This window comes from Carassius gibelio, chromosome A14, assembly GCF_023724105.1.
Source record: "Carassius gibelio isolate Cgi1373 ecotype wild population from Czech Republic chromosome A14, carGib1.2-hapl.c, whole genome shotgun sequence".
Lineage (NCBI taxonomy): Eukaryota > Metazoa > Chordata > Actinopteri > Cypriniformes > Cyprinidae > Carassius > Carassius gibelio.
The window spans coordinates 4,151,108-4,172,570 of NC_068384.1; the positions used below are offsets into that span (position 1 = coordinate 4,151,108).

Genomic DNA, 21,463 nt, shown 5'->3' on the forward strand with positions numbered 1-21,463 from the left:
AAATACGTAAAAGCTGCGTTCGTCTTTGGAACACAATTTAGGATATTTTGGATGAAAACCAGGAGGCTTGTGACGGTCCCATAGACTGCCAAGTAAATGACTGTCAAGGTCAAGAAAAGTATGAAAAGCATAATCAGAACAGCCCATCTGCCATCAGTGGTTCAACCATAATGTTATGAAGCAATGAGAATATTTTTGTATAAGAAAACAAAAATCACTTTATTCAACAATTCGTCTTTGTCTCTTCCCACTTAACCATAGTGCAGGCAGTCACAAGCCTCCCGGTTTTCATCCAAAATATCTTAAATTGTGTTCCAAAGACGAACACCGCTTTTATGGGTTTGGGATGGCATGGAGGTAAGTGATTAATGACAATTTTCATTTTAGGGTTTAGTATTCCTTTAATTACTCCAAACCTGTAAGAACTTCAGAACACAAATCAAGATATTTGATGTAATCCGAGAACATACCAATGATGAACTAAGACAGATGGACATTTTATGTCAGCACACCGGCTCCTGTGTCAACAGCATGTATGCGTCGTGGTACTCTCGTGATCACATGTTCAGGACTGAATTGGAAGAGATGGAATTGTTGCATAGTCATTATTTTTGTTTTCTTTGCCCACAGAAATAGAAATTTCATAACTTCATAAAACAGAGGTTGAACCACTGATGTCACATGAATCGATATTAAATTACAGATATGAACAGGCTGACCAGACAGGGAGGGTTGTAATACGGTTTTCTGCATTTACTTGTATTAAACGGACACATTATGAAATGTTTTTGACAAATTAAACTGAGTGAGCCAGCATTTGACTCCTGCACATGCGCACACTGTCCATTATTTCTTTTTTTACAGCAAATGTAAATGTACAGTATGTCCTCAATGTTTTGAGCTTGTTTGCCGTTTTACTTTTTTTCATCCTTGGTTTCCTACAGTATTGTAACAGACGGTCACACCACAGACCTGGAGTGACCAATCCTGCTCCTGAAGGGCCACCTACTGTACCTGTAGTGTTCAGCTCCAACTCACCTGCCTGGAAGTTTCCAGTATTCATGATGACCTTAATTAGCTGGTCCGGGTATGTTTAATCAGGACTGGATCTAAACCCTGCAGGAAGGGGGCCCTCCAGGAGCAGGATTGGACGTGCCTGCCATCGATGGTACATGCTCCAAATAACGAGGCAGCAGTCAGAAAAGGTTGTTCAAACAACACCGAAAAAGGGTTTACTTTCTACAAGTGCCTCGAACAAAATTCAGAATATCTTTCAAGATTTGACACCACGAACCTCACAAACTTGTAAAACCGTCAAATGTCAAACCCTCAAAATGACTCGTTCTTCCTCAGAAGTGCTCATTGTGGATGCCTGGCACGTAGCAGCCACTGACTTGTCAGACCTGTTCAAAACCTTTGCACCGGCTCACAAAAACTGCATAGAGACCAGCTAATAAAATTGAAACAGGCCCTTTTTGCCTTTTTTTTTTGTGAGGTCTGTGAACAGAGGTCTGTCTGAAGCTAGAAGATATTGAAATTTCAAATTTTGCTTTCCTTTTCATCAAAAGCTTTTTTAGCAACACATTGATAAATTCTGTATTCATAAATATGATCTTGTCTAGGTTATTGTCGATGTTCTGATCATTTAAGTAGCATATTTCTTAATAGATCAAACCACCCAGGTGTTTATTTCCATAAAACAAGCCTAAACAGGAGCTTCCATCTAATCAATACAACTGGACTGAAAGTGTTGCGGTGTCACTACGCTGTTGAGCACGTGCTATCTCTTATTTCCATCTCCCCACGTCACAGCTGAGTAGTCCTGTTGGGCAGGCGGCCAGAACTCAGTTGCCTGCAGCCCTGTATGTACTGACCTCTCTCTTCCCTGCTGCCATTTCAGCTTCACTGCCTCCATTAGTATAACTTTAAATACATCGGCCAGAGTCGATTACGGTTCCCCACATGCTTTCTCTCACACCCTCTTCCATTATTCCCCTTTATATTTTTCTTCTATATTCTGTTTTTGTAGAGCACTTGTTGAAAAGCCTTTTTTTAATGAATCAAAAACACAGCATGACCAGTGTAGTCCGATTCACAAACAAATGACTCTTGTGGGATGGTTATATTTAGTGAATGAAAAACAAAGCATGATGAGTATAGATCGATTCATGAACAAATGGCTCTTACAACCCTATTTTTTCTAATTAATCAAAAGCAAAGAACAAACAGTGCAGTCTGATACACAAATAAAAGTACTCTTATGATGGGTTATTTTTGGTGCATCAAAAAAACATGAGTATAGTTTGATTCGTGAACAAATGATCCTTAGGAGACTTTTTTTTTTCCCCAGTAAATCAAAAGATAAAATTTTGAACAACGTTCGATTCATAAAGTTAGTCTTCCAAGCTTTAAAAAAAAAAAAAAAATCTGATTACCAAACAAATGAGACTTATGAGCCAGTGCTTTTTAGTAAATGAAAAACAAGCAATGTGAACAGCATAGTCTTTGAGTTGGAAATCAAAAACAAAAGTGCAGCCAGTGAAGCTCAAAAGCCAAAATCAGCTACTCTGATTTGGTAGTTCTTACAATTACGATGAATTATTAGTTTGAATCCGTCTGAAACACTTCCCTGTATAATTTGGTGAGCATGATTTCACCAAGTACAACATGTTCCTGGATCAACATCCTTCTTGATCCTGGAACAACATTCCAATCAACCAATCAGAATGGAGATAACTAAGAAATATCCGTTTTAGGCTTAAAGTCAGGGTTAGGTGCTTCTAGACTTGTTAATTCGCTATCATTTCCCACGGATTTTAGGAATAAATTATGGGTAGGTTTAGGGGCAGGGATTGAGTTAAGTTAATTGTTTTGGACAATGTTGATCCAGGATCATCAAAAGATGTGGATCCAGGGACATGTCTTCTCAAAATCACGACGACCGTATAATTTGCAACATTCGTAAAGAGAAACTGATCAGTACTTTAAAACATGTAACCACCAGGCCACAAACTTATCTTGCAGAGTGGCTTGTCAAGAACACTTGTGAATATTTAAGGAGGTCAAGATCCACAAGTCAACGTTTAAAGAGCCATTAAAAGGAAGGGAACATCAATCCAAGGCTCTTTCACTTGCATTTATTTCACTCTATCATGCACAAGACACATGCAGTATAGCTCAAGTGAAGTGAACAGTCATCAAGATGTTTCCATTATTGATCAAACAAGCTTTGTATCAATTAACCACGAACGCAAACTTTGCTGTAGGAGCGTGTGAAGAATAAAGTGCCTCCTCATCTATTAAGTGACTCACTAATGAACACTGGTCATGTCAGGCCTGCTCCCCTAAAGTGGAGAAGGAGTTATGGGAAAAGCGCGAAAGCAAACATCATTGCCATGAAAGGCGGCTCGCTTTGATCAAGCCTTCAAAGGCCCTGTCATCAAAGTCTATCATCAAGATGGCAACTGACGAGAGAAATACACGCCTTTACAAAAAAACATGCAAAAAAAAAAAAAAAAAAGAAACACCATTTGCTCATTTCTGATATGACAGCAGTAGAATGGGCATGTGGACAATACAGAAAGTGCTGGGATAAAAAGCCAAAGGCTAAATTATCAGTCGGCCAATGAATAATAATTGCATCTGATGATCATACATTAAAATGTGTTATCCTCGTTCGGGTTCGGTGATGAGTAGCTGCTGTATTCCCAAAACAAGAGCTCCATCCAAATTGCTCTCAGAGGCCTTGTGGAGAATGACAGTACAAAAATTGATACAGGCAGGGAACAAATTCAGACCTCTCTGCCTGAGTGGAGGCAAAAGCCTGGTCTAAATAGTGCACGTTTTAAGTGAAATCTAATGGAAAGTGCAGGGTCTCTTGAGAGATGGTGGTCTTTAAATAAGCACTGGCATCAATAAGTGACACCCTCCCAGAGCCAGTGTGTGTTCTAAGGGAGACAAATTTGCATACGTGTCCGCAGCCATTGATGAAATATGAAAACGGTGTCACCCAAGGCACCATCATCAGCGTGCTTCAGAATGAACGAGCAAGAGGAAAGAGGGAGTTTAGATGTGTGTGTGTGTGTGTTCATGTTCCTCTGGAGGGATTGAGAATGCATCTCAACCAGAAGGATATCTTTGCACAAATTAATGATCATGGGAATACATAATGGAACTTCTGAGGTCTTTGGATGGAGGAGATAATTTCATCCATACCTTTTTATTCTTTTTTAATCTTCCCCATGTGCTTATTTGGGGAAGTCGTGGCTTAATGGTTAGAGAGTCAGACTCCCAATCGAAAGGTTGTGGGTTCTAGTCTCAGGCCGGACGGAATTGTGGGTGGGTGGAGTGCATGTACAGTGCTCTCTCCACCATCAATACCACGACTTACGTGCCCTTGAGCAAGGCATCGAAACCCCAACTGCTCCCCGGGTGCCGCAGCATAAATGGCTGCCCACTGCTCCGGGTGTGTGTTCACAGTGTGTGTGTGTGTGTGTGTGTGTGTGTGTGTGTGTGTGTGTGTGTTCACTACTGTGTGTGTGCACTTTGGATGGGTTAAATGCAGAGCACAAATTCTGAGTATCACCATACTTGGCTGAATGTCACGTCACTTATTTGGGATATTAAATGTCCCTTAGTACCCTGATGCATCTTAACACCTATCCATTTGCTTGAAGTTGTACCGTGTAGCTCTGATATGATCAGAGAACAAATGAAGTTGAAAATGATAGCCAGACCATGCGAGTCACCCATCAGGTCCATGTTCAAATCCTGATGAGATTCTCGCATTCATTTGTATTAAATCAGATAGAATTTAACCATGACCTATTTGGTCAAGCATATGTACTCCAAAATCGCAAACAGTGAAGCTCAATTTCTGAAATGAAAGACTTTGTGCTCCTCATCGATTCAATTAGCCACAAATTATTTTCTCGATATTCTCTCTTTCTACACATACACCTCTATATGTAAACATCTTTAAAATGTGGAGATTTGAAGTAGTTTTAAATGGTAATATTAAGCAGTTTTAAAAGCTCAAAGGTTAGAGGTTATAAGGCCATGCAGTCTCTCAGACAGACAGATCGCTAGGTGGTTACTAAGGTATTCTGGAAGGTTGCTAAGAGGTTGCTGAGGTATTCTGGGTGGTTGCTAGGTCTTTGCTATGCAGTTGCTAAGATGATGTAGGTGGTTGTTATACAGTTGCTATGGCATTGTTATGCAGTTGCTAGGGTGTTTTAGATGGATGCCATGGCATTCCCATGTTATTGCAAGTCAGTTGTTAGTGTGTTATTCCTTTTATTTTGTTACCATAACATATGCAAGTTGCTAGGCTTTGTTAGTGATGACAGACAGACAAAGTTCACATTTCAGTGTACTGAACTCCCTGAAATGTACAATCATGACCAGAAACATCTAGTCACAACAGAAAACAAATACTTCACTGTTCATTTCCCACTCTAATCTTTTTCTGTAAATAAATTATCTCTTCATAATCTGTACTTGACACTGTATTTATTATTACCTCATCTAAATACTTTATTACTCTGGGAAAATGTGCTTATCCTGTAATAAACTCCCCAGTGATTGCCCATTTAGAAGTGGCTGACACGACACACTTTTGTAAGTAAAGAAAGCAGCTTTCTCGCAAGGACATCACTGCACTGTACATTCACACACACGCTGATAGTGCAAACTAGATAGCTCAAGGCTAAACATACAGTGAAATAACATTGCAATCACAGTGGGAGATAGGAGCACTTTATCCACAGATCCGTGAGTAGGAAAGAGACCTTGTTCAATGAAATTACTTCTCACTTTATGATCCATAACAAGTAATATGCAGCGAGGAGGTGAGGAGCAGATACTCAGTTACAGACACCCTTTCTCTAAAGTGTAAATGTCAAGTGACTAGTCACACCAGAAAACATACATCATGACAGCACTGATTGGATGACGACGTCACAACAGTGCACATCGTGCAAAAACCATTAACTACAGACTTTCCTGACACAGCAGAAAGGGGAGATATATAGTATGTCTATTTCACGCTTTTAAGAGTGTGAGGCATCTTTAGGCATCTACTGTACCAGCAGGGGTTGACAGGCCTTGCTCTCAGCCAAAATTTGAACCCTTGTGGATTAAGCCCATGGCTAAAGATGCCCCAATTTAACACCGTGTGAAGAGGATCTACACAAGTGTTCTTTATGTCACCATCTCCTGTTCTCTGACACCGCCTCCAGTGAGTCTGGTAATGCCGCAAAAAGCTGCCTGAGCTAGTGTTGTTCCCCAGCAGGCCACAGCGCAGAAAATACTCCAGTCTCTGCAGACCTGGAACATCTTTAACAGATTTAAGTCTTTCGTCTACTGCAGTCAAATCAGACTACTGTCTTCACTGTACATGCAGCTGTATTTCAAGACCTCTTACAAATCCTCTCCATATTAATGTTCCCTGATCTACAGCATTAATGCAGACTACAATGCTTTGCAATTTAACTAGTCTAATACATTAAATTTAATTGTGAAACATTAAAATTCAAAATCAATTTTAATATTTTAGTATTTTAATATTTTAAGTAGCCATTACTCAAGTCTGCAGTGTAACATGATAAATATGCATTAAATATCAAAACAGACAGTAAAAAGATTTATAATTTTTCAAAACATATAATACTCGAAAAAGGAATATTCAAAGAATCCTAGAAATAAAAAAAAGATCTGTGTTCCAGTACTGTATTAATTATCAAAAATTGTTTTAAACATTAAAATAGACAACAGCTATTTTAAATTGTAATATTCTTAAATATTATAAGAGACACTGCAGGTGAATAAGGTTAAAAAAATTAATAGTTATCACCTTACTTACCAAGTTGATTGATTACATTGATAATTGAAAAAAAAAAAAACACAATATATTACACTAACAAATTAACATTTTTCAAAAATGTTATGTTTAAATATGCAAATGAGGCATAATTTAATGAAATATGCAGTAAATTGCATACATTTCTAGTATAAAAGTCTGATCACTGGATGAAGTCAGTTTCAATTTTATATATATATATATATATATATATATATATATATATATTTATTAATTAGAGTTAAATGTTTTAAAGAGGGAATTCTGGGTATCTCTTTTGGTCACTTCATAATTCAGAAAATACTTTGAACAGCCAGAAAACAATATATTTTCACAATTTTGGGGGAAAAAAAAAATTGTATATCAAGAAAATTATATATTAACAAATCCCTCTGTAGAAACCTTTAGAATATAGACAGAAATAAATAAGTAAAGTTTGGTGTGTGTAAGTGCCACTGCAGTGGAGATTTATGACCCAGTGTTGGAGAAAAATAATAGAGAAAACGGCCTTTAAAAATGTATTGTAATTAAAATCTAGTGGCACAAATAGATAAAGTGCTATAAACGAAACACTTAATGTTTTTGGGATGTTTTCTTTCCATTAGTCTAAGAAAAAAAAAAAAAAAAAAAAATCGCCAGCAGTGTCTCCCCTTAAAAAAGGAAGTATTTCCAAGCTTTTAGCTACATAAGGGAGTGTGCATCCATGTATTACAAATTTACGCACATGTTTTAGTGTTCTGCAGTGTTTTTTTATTTTTTATTATTATTTTCATTGACAAGAGATTTCTATTCCACACAAAATTTTCAGAAGTTGTGAACTAAAAATAAAACTTACCGATCATACACATCCATCTGCTATGGAATGTTACATTACATCAATTTAATACCATACAGCACATGCATTCAAAAAGGTTGAAGTCCTGATAATATGTCGAAAGATGTTAAATGATGCCAAAAAATAAAAATGGCTTCAATAATAGCATCAGCAAAGCATCTACAAACTGAATACGCAAGAACGTCAAGGACAAACATCTTTGTCAGCCATCTGTCCAAATTAAATACCTATAGGGCACAATATGTACAGTATATGTCGCTATTTTGGATTCGTTTACCTTTAGAATATTTCAAGGCATTTTCATCCCTGAACTTCAGCATATGGTGTGTCGAACACAGTCTGTCGTTCAGGCAGCCTTGTTTATAAAGTTTTCCACCTGGCTCCCTGCTGGCTCTCGCAAGAAGATTCAATTTAAGCTCCACTGTGCCGCTCCGCTCCCACTCATCAGATTCAACAATATGTATGACAACCTCTATCTGGTCATGTGTTGATAAGTGTTCTGCATGGTGTGCTTAGGTCAACAAAATTCAATCAAATGACAAGTCCTCTGAGCTTCCATCCAACAATGTACTCTGCACCACAAAAGATGGGGAAGGTTTTGTACAGCGGACTCGAATCATGAAAGGGTTTCCTTTAAAACGAAGTGTGCAAGCGCAAGATAAGCAGACACCAAATAGGCTGTACTCATGTCTATCTGATATGAATTGGTAAACAGTAAACTCATTTAAGAATTGTGACAAAGTTATGTCATGAACAAGAAGACCACTGTGGGCGGCACGTTTCAGGAAATCATTCATGATATGAATGTGTGTATATTTAAAGCAATGTTAATGATGCTTATGGCTGTTGTGGTTTCTTTGAAATTGAGTCAAGTCATTCACTTTCTTTTGACACACATTGTTAACTTTTCCTCCAAGGGTCCTCTAGAGGAATCATTAGCACTAGCGGTCATGCTAACTTTGGCCATTGTTCCTCAGTGCAATGCCACATTGGTTGGATCGGTCTCGGAAAGGCGAGCAGTGCTTTAATGATGGAAATCAGTAGAGCACAAAGCCAACTCCAATTAGCTTGCTCTATTAGAGTTTGGGCTGCATAATGTACATTTGGCCATGTGTTTTCCTGGCATTAAAAGTGCACCCTAGGTACTGGTGCAGCGTGTTGGTGTGAATGTGTGCTTGTTTTCCAAAAGTCACAGCACATGTGAGTTGTGTACTAAGTTCAGCAGACGTGCCAGGATTGCGAGCTCCAATACCATTGTGTGATAAAATCCTTTTGCAAGAAGAAAAAACTTGTAAAAGGCTATATATTTATCGAATCCATTTGATTGGACTGCGCCTGACCGAGATGTTGCTCAATACAACATGCTTTAATGGGCAGATGCTATTTACAGCTACCCTGTTTGGCCACCTTAAAGGAAATATATACAATTGCGGTTCCACACAAGTCTCCGTGTTTGTCACACAACGGCATGTCCAAAAGTTCGCCCACTAAAAACTTTCCTTCTGTAGCCGCCCATCTTTCTTTTCAGAGAAATTGTGTAAATTGGCTGTCTTTATAGATGCTATTTTCTGTAAGAGTTATTTTCCCCTCTGTAGTCTTGATCCCCAGTCTTCTCATTACAGTGAGGTGGAAAACAATCTCGAACAGAGCCAAATCAATAGCAGAACCCACAGAACCTCCTCCGGTTCTCCTTTGGGAGGTGACACACTAAAACGCTTACTTTCTCTTTGGCCATTGCTTGTTAAGTCTTATTCTCTTCTCGCCAAAATGAATGAGCTGCTTTTTTATCTTTCAAAATAGTGGGCGAACTTGGTAAGAAAGGACAAAACGTACTCCGTGTGGTGATATAGTTGCGTGCAGTCCACAGGCTTCATTTCCCAGTTGGCATGAGAGGTGTCTGGGTTTCGCAGCAGGTCTGTGTGTTTGAGCTCAGCATCTGCTGTTCTGGCATTGACAGTGGCCCTGATAATCAGCGAGATGCTGGGCGTTACATCTCTGATTTGGGCTATTAGCAGAACAGCACTCTTTTGCTTATGCACTGTAAAACAATATTCTTAAGTAATAATTCTTATATGCTTATAGAAGACATGGTTGTTGCAATTTTTGTTTCCCTACTATTCAAGCCAATAAAATCACAGCTTTTCATCTCGATAGTATATCTGTTACCCTGAAAAAGTCAACCTGAGAAACGAGCCTCTTGTAACATAACCAGTCAAAAATACTATTTAACATACTGAATCATCCTAAAAACATTAGCTTGCACAAACCAAAACTTTTTGGGGTTAGATGAGATATAAATAGCTCATTTCTAATCTACAATACTGTACATCTGATTTAAAGTTGAACCAACTACAGCAGATAAGTTAGATTTGTTGGGTTAAAATAGGCCTACATTGAATATTATGATTTTACAATCGCTTTTTCCATGAGTTTTGCTTAAGACAACAAGCACTTTTCATGAACTTTTCATGAATCTGGAACTCTTTAGAAACACTCACAATTGCTTCTTGAAATCTAAACTGTTAAAAGTACATAGATTTCAAATGAATTAAACTTATTCAGTGAGACATTTGCTAAAAGTTAATGGAATTGAACTAACAACCCATAAATAAATAAAAAATGTTTACCTTGTTAAAAAGACAGAACAGTATTTTTCAAATTCTGGGGAACACAAAATCCAATATCATAAGCTTTCCTTTAACATCTACATTTTTTGTCAGATCAGTGCCGTTTTAGGAACTCCGAGTTGTCATATCATTTTGACCTTGTGTTCTTCGTTTCATAAACCTCAAGGCTTTTACCTGTAGTAAAAAGAGTATCTTAACCCCATTTCTTACATAACATCAAAATACTCTCCATCATACAAACATTTTCCTGAAGTCCCAGAGCGTCAAGTAGCTACTCTCAGTTCTCACACCAGAACACACACAATGAGAGCAGCTAGGAAGCCCTTGGCTCTCAGGATGGAAACATGAGTTTTCAAAAACTCTCTTTGTTACCCTACTTCACACTGACTCCAAACAACCAATCAAAAAACCAACATTGAGTGCCCACTGGTTCAAATGCACTTCACATCAACTGTCTTTTAATTATTCAGACAATATACTACTGATATTTTTTACTTGCAAAAGACAGAGCCTAACCACCACGTACATGGTTTCATAAATTCATGGATGAAACACATTCCTTTAACCAACAGCACAAGTGCGTCTACAAGAATTTATAGAAGAAAAATCATCATGTTCAAGATTTGGTTATGAGCTCAATATGCCCATATATGTATTCTTAACTGCATTAAATAAAACCCTGCAAAATGTTAAAGTTTTCTAAAACTGTAAGCCTGACTGAAATTTGCTTTGCTAAATCTATAAATAATTTATTAGATCATAGCTTATCTTGCCACCAAAATGTTATTAGAATTGGTAAAAATGATAAAGTATCATATGCATTCGCATTCGCAGCTGTGCAGACTGTTAATGTGAGATCACGTGTATGCCTCACATACAGGGATGCAGAGTCTGTGCTCTTAAATGAGGGGAACACAAACAGACTCAGCGCTCACCTGTGTTCGCTTCAGTTTTTGATGAAACGTCTGCGGCGGAGGTGAAATCAGATTTTTGTAGAGTTTTTCTGCGTGTCTTCTGGAAGATCTCTAAAAACAGCATGCCTTTGGGAGCGGCTGTTTGTGGATATGAAGCGAGCGACTGGTGTCACATTTGCTGAGAAGCAGCGTTTGACTAATGAGCGCTGATGACCGGGTTGTGGAGAGGTGCTTGCTGAGCGGAACACATTTGTTTCTCCCTGGTCTAGCGAGATTCCTGTCAGACACAGAGAAATGACCAGAAGTCGGCCCCAAGGTGCCCTCCCTGTACTGGCAAACTGACAAATTGACCAAAGGGGACAAGTTTGGCTCAGAGACTAAGACATTTTGAGCATTTGTAATCAGTGGCATAATGAAATTTGCGATTAAAGTTGGATATTTTACTTGTGTGGATGCAATGTAAAACATGAGAAGGAGAATAGCAGTGAAATGGAAGTAAAGGTCAAATGTTGATTAATTGGAACATTGTTGTCAATGAACACCTAACAGGAATAATATACAACAGCGATAAATACATTAGCCGTGATCACGCCTATAGTATATGCAGAGTAATTCTATCAATTACTGGCCATGCGGGTGTACAGTCTACAGAACAAGGCAAAAATCGCTCCATAGATCTCATCCCTTAGTGTCAAAAATCAATAGTAATAAAGTTACGAAAGACGTAAACAGTTGTGTGGGTTTTTATTGTCAATGCCACTCCGGGGAACGACATACCGGCGCGTTCTTCACCTTAGGCAGAGGAAGAATGAAAACCATTTCTGAAGGGGCGTAATGAAAAATATGCCATTACTTGGATTTCTCTATTACTTGTATCCCTGCAGACAACTGTCAACAGCTGCTAATTCATTACAGGCTGATACCGTGGGAATGTGTGGAACATGCTAACTGAATTCATTAGTTTGGAAATAATCAACAGAGGGTGATCCAAATATATATGTACAGATGTTTGTGCATTTACTGTATCAGAGTTTCTTGAGCTTCAGGCACTTTTAGATCCCAGAGAGGGTTTCGTATGCAAACTAACAGGTTTAAACTTTTGACATGAAAGCATGCTTAAACTTTTCGGAGACCGTTATAAATTTCATCATTTAAATGTGGTACTTTTGAAAAAGTATTCTGAAAAAAGTTTGTGTAACTATAGATTTTTTCCAGGATTGGCCGCACTAAGCAATTATTGGACTCTGTCTTCCTCAGTTGAAATTTCAAGATGTATATATAATAATTATTATTATCACTACAACTGCCCTATTTTCAGTTTCCATCAAACCAAACAATTTGGCACCTAAAAAAAAAGTCAGATTGGGCAAAAATGTCAGACATCAGATGTGAAATGTAAATAAATAAATAATAGGGAAAAACTCACCGAATATTTTATTGTGCGTAATTTTCAACCAAGCTGTAATTTTCTCAGATCATGCAAAAAGTGTGAAACATGGTTTAATTGTGTGCATTGAGGATGCTACTGATGAAATTAGCCTTTGCATGACAAAGGAGACAGGTGTTTTATTACAAATTACTTCAAAATGTCATGTCTACCAGTGTACCTCCATTACAAAATCAAATGTATAATTTGAGATGAGATGGAAATGACAATGCAGTGGAAAATTTCATGACTTTCAATAGGGAAAAAAAAGGATGTATATTTCCACACTTAATACATTACATAGATTTAATACACTGTGGTGAAAGTTTGTAAAGCATTTTGAGAGTATTTCTTTTCTAAAAGTCGTCAAGACTAAAAGTTTCCTTAGATGAATACATCAAAGTGTGCTTGGATCTGCATATGTGTCAGTGAGAATGATGGAAATGATGGTGGAGCAATAGTTGTTTGATTGCATCACTGCATCACTATCAGGGGGGATGAACCAACCTATCAATCTGGTATGTGATACATAATTCTGCAGCGGAAAACGTCAACATACTCCCAGCATCTTTCAAACCATCACTAATATGACCAGATGCTTGGTTGGCAAATATCCAACACAGCGAGCTTTAAGTGTGCACAGAGCACAGTAATCCTTTCAGTATATACAGTACATTAACAAAAACGAAATTACATTTCCTATTTCATATAAAAGACTTCCACTGGTGTCCATAAGAGGTACACGAGCCGATATCACCGGCAGGTAATCGAGGGAGATGCTGTATGATCCTCAACAATACCACCTGTCTATCTACCAGCTTCCTCAAAGCGCTTTCCTTCAAATCCTCTGTGAGAAAGTGAGCTACCAGCACTGTTAATCGGCTCATTTGTTCAATGATGTACTACAGAGTGAAAGAGAAAGACAAAACGTGATTTCAGAGCAGAGAAGCAGTTCTGTACTGAAACCACTGTTTTAGAGCTACTCGAAAAACAAAGCTGAACATGAGGTTGTTGTACTGAAACCTGTCTGCAATGTTGTTTGAGATGACAGGCATGATCTAAGGGCATGAGTGAGGGTGATTCACACAAACACACACACACATATACACAGGTCAGATGGCTAATAAAAGATCCCATAGTGTCCTGGCCTTTTCTCACAGGTTCCAGATGATATGTTTTCTGCTACTGGTTTGAACAGGGCAGGGGGCCGGGGGAGATTGGCTGAACCCCTGGTTTTCCAGCTTATCGTCTACATCAGTCAGGCTGTCAAGATTGGATTGTGGGAAAGCACAGGGAGTGCACAAAGAGGGGGCGTATGGGCTTAATTCACACCAAGCGGACAGCCGATATTATCTGTGGTGATTCACAGCACTCCATCGAGAGATAAAAAAAAAAAAAAGTGAAAGTGAATATAGCATTGCCTTATCCATATTCATAAAAAAAGGTTATAATGAAACTCTGGAAGACATGTTATTATTTATGACTTTTGATAACTGGGAAATAGACAGACTGGTGGAATCCACTGCTGTACAATTATACATTTTTAAGTATATTCTTTCAAAGCTAAAGGTTATTGAATAACCGCTATAATAGCTTAAATCTTGTATAATCTGCCCTGCAATAAAGATAGACACAAATGTGTAAAATTTGCTTTTTTTTGTTCTAATTCCATGTGTTATGTAATTTAAAAGCCTCATCTGAATTGTAAAGTAGGGCTCTGGTAATTGAAACGTAAACTTATGACCTTTGACTTTCTAAGGAAAGATGTTTAATTTATACATAAAATCTGTTAACAACTCAAGATCAGCACAGAATTCAATGATCTTGTGGATGGATCGCAGCAAGTCCTTTTTCAGTTGTAAATATATCACAGTGCTATGCAGACATCAAGGGAATGACTGTCACTTTGTAGAGCTTAGACAAATTTGTAATTAAACTTCTATATAAATGCACATATTTATTGGAGTCCGTAAGCTTTAAGATTGTAAGGCACGTCTTAATGCTAATGTTTCCCCTTTGTTTTTAATCAAAACACAGGTTCTGAGCAGGAATTTATTAACGACATGACTTATTATAGTTTTGGGTGACCAAAGTTAGCACCATCAATCTGCAGTGATGTGGTAGTGGTAAAACAAGAAGAAATCCTGGTGATCTGGAGTTGTAATGATATCCAGGATTTGTACAACACTTAAAAGGCAAAATAGTTTGATTTTAATTTTTGATTTGTGTTTTTTTTTTTTTCTCATTCAAGCAGTTATGTACACATTTACACTTATGTTTATGTAGTGCTAATATGTAAATGTTTTAATAAGCATTAATGGTTATGGTTAATTAAGGTTTATTTGTGCTCTTATGCCAGGATAATTAGTTAATAAAAATATTTTGTCATGTTAACTTGTGTTGAAGTTCATTTAACACATTTTAAGGCAACCATTTAAACTTTTTAGGTAATTGATATAACAAACTATATGTAGTTGAGTGAACAATTTAAAGTTTATTTAAAGGTGGGGTAAGTGATTTCTGGTAGCCATTGTTAATATATTTAAATCACCAATACAAACACATTGCTACCCCAAAAGGGTATTTCCCCTATTTCGATAGCTCCATCCCACACATATGAGCACAACTCAGACAACATGGCAGAAAGCTGGAAGTCGGATTCAATATTTACATGGGTCTTACTTGACCTATCATAAGCATTCTTTTGTTTTTCAGACATTTTCCTCTTGTTTTTTTTTTTTTTTAGTTTTTTTTTTAATCCATCTCTATCTTTCGGTCATCACTCGGCTCGGCTAATGTCTGTCCTGCGAACTGAGTACTCTCTCCTCCCCATCATGAGTGGCCATGCCCCTTACTGCTAATTGGCTACAAGTTTCTTTTGGTACACAGCCCGACTCAGTTTTCTAAAGCGTTTTTGAAAAAATACATACCCCACTTTTAATCCTCGTGACTGCTTGTCTGGATGAAAAAAAAAAAAAAAAAAACCCACTCCTTTCTCTATTGTGTTTCAATACCCCCTAAATAACTCCAAAAAAAAGTAACAGCGCAGTTACTCTTCCAAATGTTGAGTCTGGTGAATTTGGATGGTTTTCTGTCCCTTATTCACTCTCTCTGTACCCCCTGTGGGGCCTGTCTATGTCTAACAGGTGCTCTGCTCTCATTAGCATCTCAGAGAGTCGTCCTCTTGTGGGCTATATCATGCTGCCAGTCACAGTGTCCCTGGCATCAGCATGCCAGCCTCAGCAGCACTGCACCAATCTGCTGCAATCTGCCCCTTCAGGCAACAAGCTGAGACCCCTCTCAGCCAATCACAGGCCTGGGGAGGGGTGAGGACGGGATTACGTGAGACTCCTGCTAGATAGATGTCTCACTATTCAGTATCGTTTAAGTGAAAATATCAAAAAGGACCCCACAGCGAACAATTCAACTGTCCCACAAATCAATCAGAGACATGTGTCTTCAAGGCACATGTCTCCAGGAGCAGCAGTGCATGCAACAGCAATCTTCAAATAAAAAAAGCTTCGGAAGACAGCCAAAGACCACTTACAGCATTAATATGGGTATTTTTATTGATTAATAAAGCTGAACAGAAGCTCACAGTCCTTGAAAATAATTATGTCTGGAGATTTATGACGAAAACGTGGGTGGATTAGATTCCTTCAGAAATGAGGCCCATTACCTCTAACATTTACAGGGTTTTTTTAGTCCTCTCTAGGACTGCATTATTTGATCATTGCAGACTTCCTCTTAAGACCCGCAGGGTGGAAAAGTACCCCAAACATTTTGCAGATATGTCAGCATGCAATGAATAATTGGCCCAGGAACAAACACAAAATCATGTTCGTGGTAGGACAACATCGGCAGGTAACCATCACAGACTTGTGCACGGTGACAGGTGGAGACATGCACGACCTTAATGAGTGTCTAAAATGGAGTGACACTGCTAGCAGGCGCACTGGCGTTAGAGTTTACAGGAACAAGCGTGAGTTAAAGAAACTCCATGGCACCGTGCCCTGTCATTAGACACCCAGCGTCTCCCTGTCTGTCTCTCCATCTCTCTCTTAAACTCATTCTCTGGCTCTGAGACCAGATGAATGCGAGGAGAGAGCCTGATGTCTGGAGGCCGGTCTGGAGGAATGAGTTATCCCTGTGCGAGGGCCGGACTAATGGAGGCCGGTGACTCGGACATCTGTTTCCAGGGCTGGCCACGGGAAGTGCCATCCGACAGCAGCCGGTTTATGAAGAACCACAAATTCTCGACATGGCAATTATGGAGGAGTCCGAAAGAGCGAGACCGGACGAGAAGGGAGGGAGAAAGATTGCAGTGCGAAAGTAATATGACGGCAGATTCCGACAGCTGGGGGACATCAACAGCTGTCTGCAGTGAATCCTGTGACCCTCTAACCCAACACGTGTATATATATCAGGCCGCCTCGGCTTGTGCAGTTATGTCAGCCCTGCTTATTTCCCCCCTATCATTGAGCCTTGATGAATAGCACATAGATATATGTGATGTGTGACCATATGTGGTGCATCCGCAGATTTTTTATTTTTTTCTTCCTTCCAGGAGGATTGCAGCAGTCTGTCCTGCTTATCTCTGCAAACATTGGCGCGCTGATAACGAGGTCTTTCATATCCTATTTGTGCAAACACCCCCCAAGGACCCTCTCGCTGTCTAAACTCCTCTATATTCATAGGTGGAAGCCCATTGTGAAATGTTGCTCGGCTTTAATTTGATAGCAGATAAGAATAATCACAATGGAACTTAAAGTAATCTGAACTTTGCGGTCCCTTCACGTCGGAGTGTGAGCCAGTGCCGGCTGCACAGCGGCTGGTGTGGGGAGGTGGGAGGTTGTCGACTTTGATTAGTCCCCATACAGCTTGATGGAGAACGCAAGACGTGTGGAGAAAGGAAACAAAGAGTGGAATCAGTGATCCAAGGTAAACTAGTTAGTGCTCAAGTCTGCAGGGGAATGATGGCAGTGACATTGACAGGGCTGCACTGTGTGTAGGGCTAGGATAAACGATTACTTTTTAAACGATTAATCTAGCGATTATTTTTCCGATGCATCGATTGATCGAACAATAATTTTTTTTCAGACCGATTTGATTTCGATTATCTCCGCATTGATTGACTACTAACAATTTATACATGTTAATTTACATATCTGAATGAAAAAAACATGGATTCCTTAACATTGCAATACATGTTTATTGCTCTAAAAATTACAAAAAAGACTAAGAATGCATTACTTTGCACTTGTATAGAGATAGCATTCAATAATACCTTGAAGCCTTGAAAACATAGCTTACTGAAACAAACTTAAAGACATAGGGCCTAGCTTAAAAAATGTTCTTTCAGATGAAACAACTTGATGTCTAGCATTCAATAAAAAAGGTCACCCAAAACGTTGTCCCAGCCCTAACTGTGTGTGATTCATACAGATCTATTCCTTTTGGTCTCTGTGACTTCCACACACACAGGGAGGAAGACGATGAATCTAGGGGATGGCTAGGGCTATAGGAGCCCAAATCCCACTGAAAATCTAGTCTATCCCTTTCCTTTATTCACTCACTCCTTCACTGTGACAAGCCAGTGTCACAAGGGAAAGGGCCAATGATGTCCATCACCATAATCAGATTACTTTTTTCAAGCAACTAGTTAAGTAACACATTAATTTTTAATTTACAAGCAAATATCTAAGCTACCTTTTCAAAAAGTAATGTCAGTTTCTTCGTTTTCCCATTTATTGATGGACAAGTCTTCTGTCCTGTGAGAAATCAGAAGTACGGAGGCGTTGAGTGCACTGTGTGAACATGATGTAGTTCTAGACGAAATGTGAATTTGCATTAATTCATCCCACTTGCAAAAAAAAAAAAAAAAAAAAAAAAAAACTGATTTAGTATTCAACAAAATGAATTAAAACAGTGAAATGCAAACTTAGAACATGACGCAAACTTGCAATAATGAAATGTTAAACACAAATGTATCTAAGCCCATTTTATTAACTAATGTCTTTGCTGCTGACCTTTGAGGATCCAGTTCAACCATACTAATAAGCAAAAATGACTTTAGATAAACTAACAGTTGTGCTTCATTGTTTTGTTTTATTGCTGGAGAGTGTTGAACCTTCTCCTGCGTTCTACTGTACAGACGTGAATTTACTTTTCCTTCAGACTGAGGTTTATTCATTACACTTTTTGGTGTAAAAGGGCTTTTGGATATGAGCCCTGCTCATATTTAAAAAGTAAAAGTAACTTAACCCATTACTTTTTTATATAAAAACCTAAGTTACAATATTGTAATGCAATACTTTTGAAAGTAACTTTACCCAACACTGTCACTGCAATGAACTGCATTAAGATAATGTGTAAATATATCATGCATATGGCATGCGTATGTAGACAAACAATAACAAAAAAAGAAAGCCGTTTACACACACACACACACACACACACCTATTTGATTCCAGTCCATTCAAATAGAATTTAAGAAATATTAAAGTTGTAAACCAGGCATGTAGGAATATCAACACAGTTTAACGTGCTTCAAGTCACAGTAAATGTAAATCAACCAAATAGGTCAATTGCTATTCCCAAAACTGAAATCAACAATTACCTTTCTCTGGTACAGCTTTGTAAGAAAACTCAGGGGAACAATGTTACAAAATAAAATCTAATAAAAAGCATATATGAAACTAGAGCTATCAGAAAACAAGGTGTTTTAATAAGAAACAGTCAAAGCATCATCTTATTAAAGCACTTGCTAGACTTGCCAGTGCACACTAATACAATTCATCACACAAGCCAACTAACAACATGAGCCCACTGGGCTGGTTTTGGAAGTTTAAATGGAGCCTCATATTTCATCATGTCACTGAGTGAATACAAACATCTTGGAGAAGCATTTAAGCTCGGAGGAGGAGTTCACAGAGGGGAGGGCGTTTGGTTGATAAGAAGAGGAAGAGAATGTACTGAAGAGCAAAGGTATGGAAAATTGCCTTTCAAGTTGTTTCAGTCAGGGTGATCTTGTCCCTGAGCTTTGAGTACTAAAGGCCTTATCTTCAGGATGAGCTTGAGAAAGAGCCTCCCCTGCTAATGCTCACTGTCTGGGGCTAAACTCAAACCGATTTGGCCTTTTTGCTGGAGACCATGTGGAGAAGAAGCTACTATAGAGGCTTGCCTTTTAAAGGCTGTATTGAGCAGGCATATATGTGCATTCATCTCTACATTTAGATCAAATATGGGAGTTAGTCAAGAGGAGAAAAGCACATGTTGCACACATGAGCTGTGGTGCTTATGTGGGAAACATCAGTTTGAGTCTGGCTTATGTACTCATCTCCTCCTCTTCATAATTTCCTGTAATTGTCAAGTCAAATTAATGAACTAAAGTGCTAGAGAGAAAAAAAAGTTGAAGCTGAAGTGTTTAACCGCATAGGCAATGTAAAAGACTGAAGGGGAGGCCTGCCACACTCAAAAAAGGGTACAAAATCTGCCACTGTGGCAATAACCTTTCAAAAGGTAATGTGATGGCTAAGGCCACACTTGTAGTAAGAATTGGGCTAGTTAATTCAATTGTTCAAGACTTTTAATTTAATTCATTTCTTTGTAGGATAAATAGATTTTTGTTTAAGGGATTAATTACTTTTTTGTTTGTTTGTTTATAAATTTAATGTATTTATTTTGTTTCTTTAATATTATTTACCCCAAAACATTTAGTGTTAGTTGTGCATGTTGTCTCTTATGAGCGCATTGAAGATCAAAGAGCGACACAATTCATTACTAAAGTGCACACTAGTGATTGAATAAAACCACAACTACACAAGATATGGGTTACTATTTTCTTCAGTTAGTTGAAGGATTGAGCATCTTACCCGTGGTTCTGCCGGGATCCATGACTGCAGCATTGAGCCAAGGTTTGTAATTAAAAGAGCGCGGCATTTCCTGATGTCCTTTATATCCTGTGTTAGGAATTATGGGAAATGTAGTTTGGGTACCACAAGGGTTTGGATTGTTTTTTTTTAAATTGCAATGTTGTTATAATAAAGGGCATTCTTTCCAGTTTACTTTATTATTACTTTATGGTGAATGGAATTTAATGCTTATAGAGTTTGTGTATATATTATACCTTTCTTTTTCATTTAGGTTTGATGTATGGACTTGAGTCCCCATGTAATTCTAAAATGGTTTGATCTGTTTTGTTAAAAAGGTGTGATTTGTCTATGGCGGGGTCAGTTCTGGTGAGGGATCCCTTGGAGAAACATCTTAGGTCCAGAATACAGTAGCGCGTTGATTTTATTTATCAGTTAGTGGTTGTTTTTTTGTTTTTCCTTTTCTTTTGTTTTCCCATATTTTCTTTCACTATTGTGAACCGTATATGAGTGTGGCAGTTAATAAAATGTAATTTTGAAGATTCTATGAATGCCTCCTGATGATTTTATGGAAGAACCCTAACCAATACTCCTATAATACTAATCTGTACACTAAGTTACTAATATGCACCTTAAATAAGTATACAAATGTATACTTTTTTAGACACTGCCCCGGGGACAGCTTTTGTACCTTTGTATTTCTGACAGTGCAGGTACAGCATGCGTTAGTGCTGTCTTGTGGGCTGTAAAATGTAATGTGTGCATCACAGTAGGACAAGATGTGCAATAACACCCTGAGAGGCCAACAGAAGCCCACACAGGGTGAGTGGAATCAGTGTGGCCTCCCCCACCTGAAGCCCATTTCCTGGTAGGCAGGTGGTCCCTAGCAGGGTTAAGTATAGGTGTGCTGTCTATACAATCAGCACAAGTG

The 21,463-nt window shown here is 38.4% G+C and overlaps 1 protein-coding gene across 1 annotated transcript in view; it reads right to left on the minus strand.

The window, feature by feature from the left end:
- The window catches only part of LOC128027289 (teneurin-2), a 410,843-nt gene extending 390,267 nt beyond the window's left edge, over window positions 1-20,576 (minus strand). The window contains exon 1 of the mRNA XM_052614746.1: window positions 20,536-20,576. The gene's annotated coding sequence lies outside the window, so the exon portion shown is untranslated. The remainder of the gene's footprint in view (window positions 1-20,535) is intronic.
- Window positions 20,577-21,463: the final 887 nt, after the last annotated feature.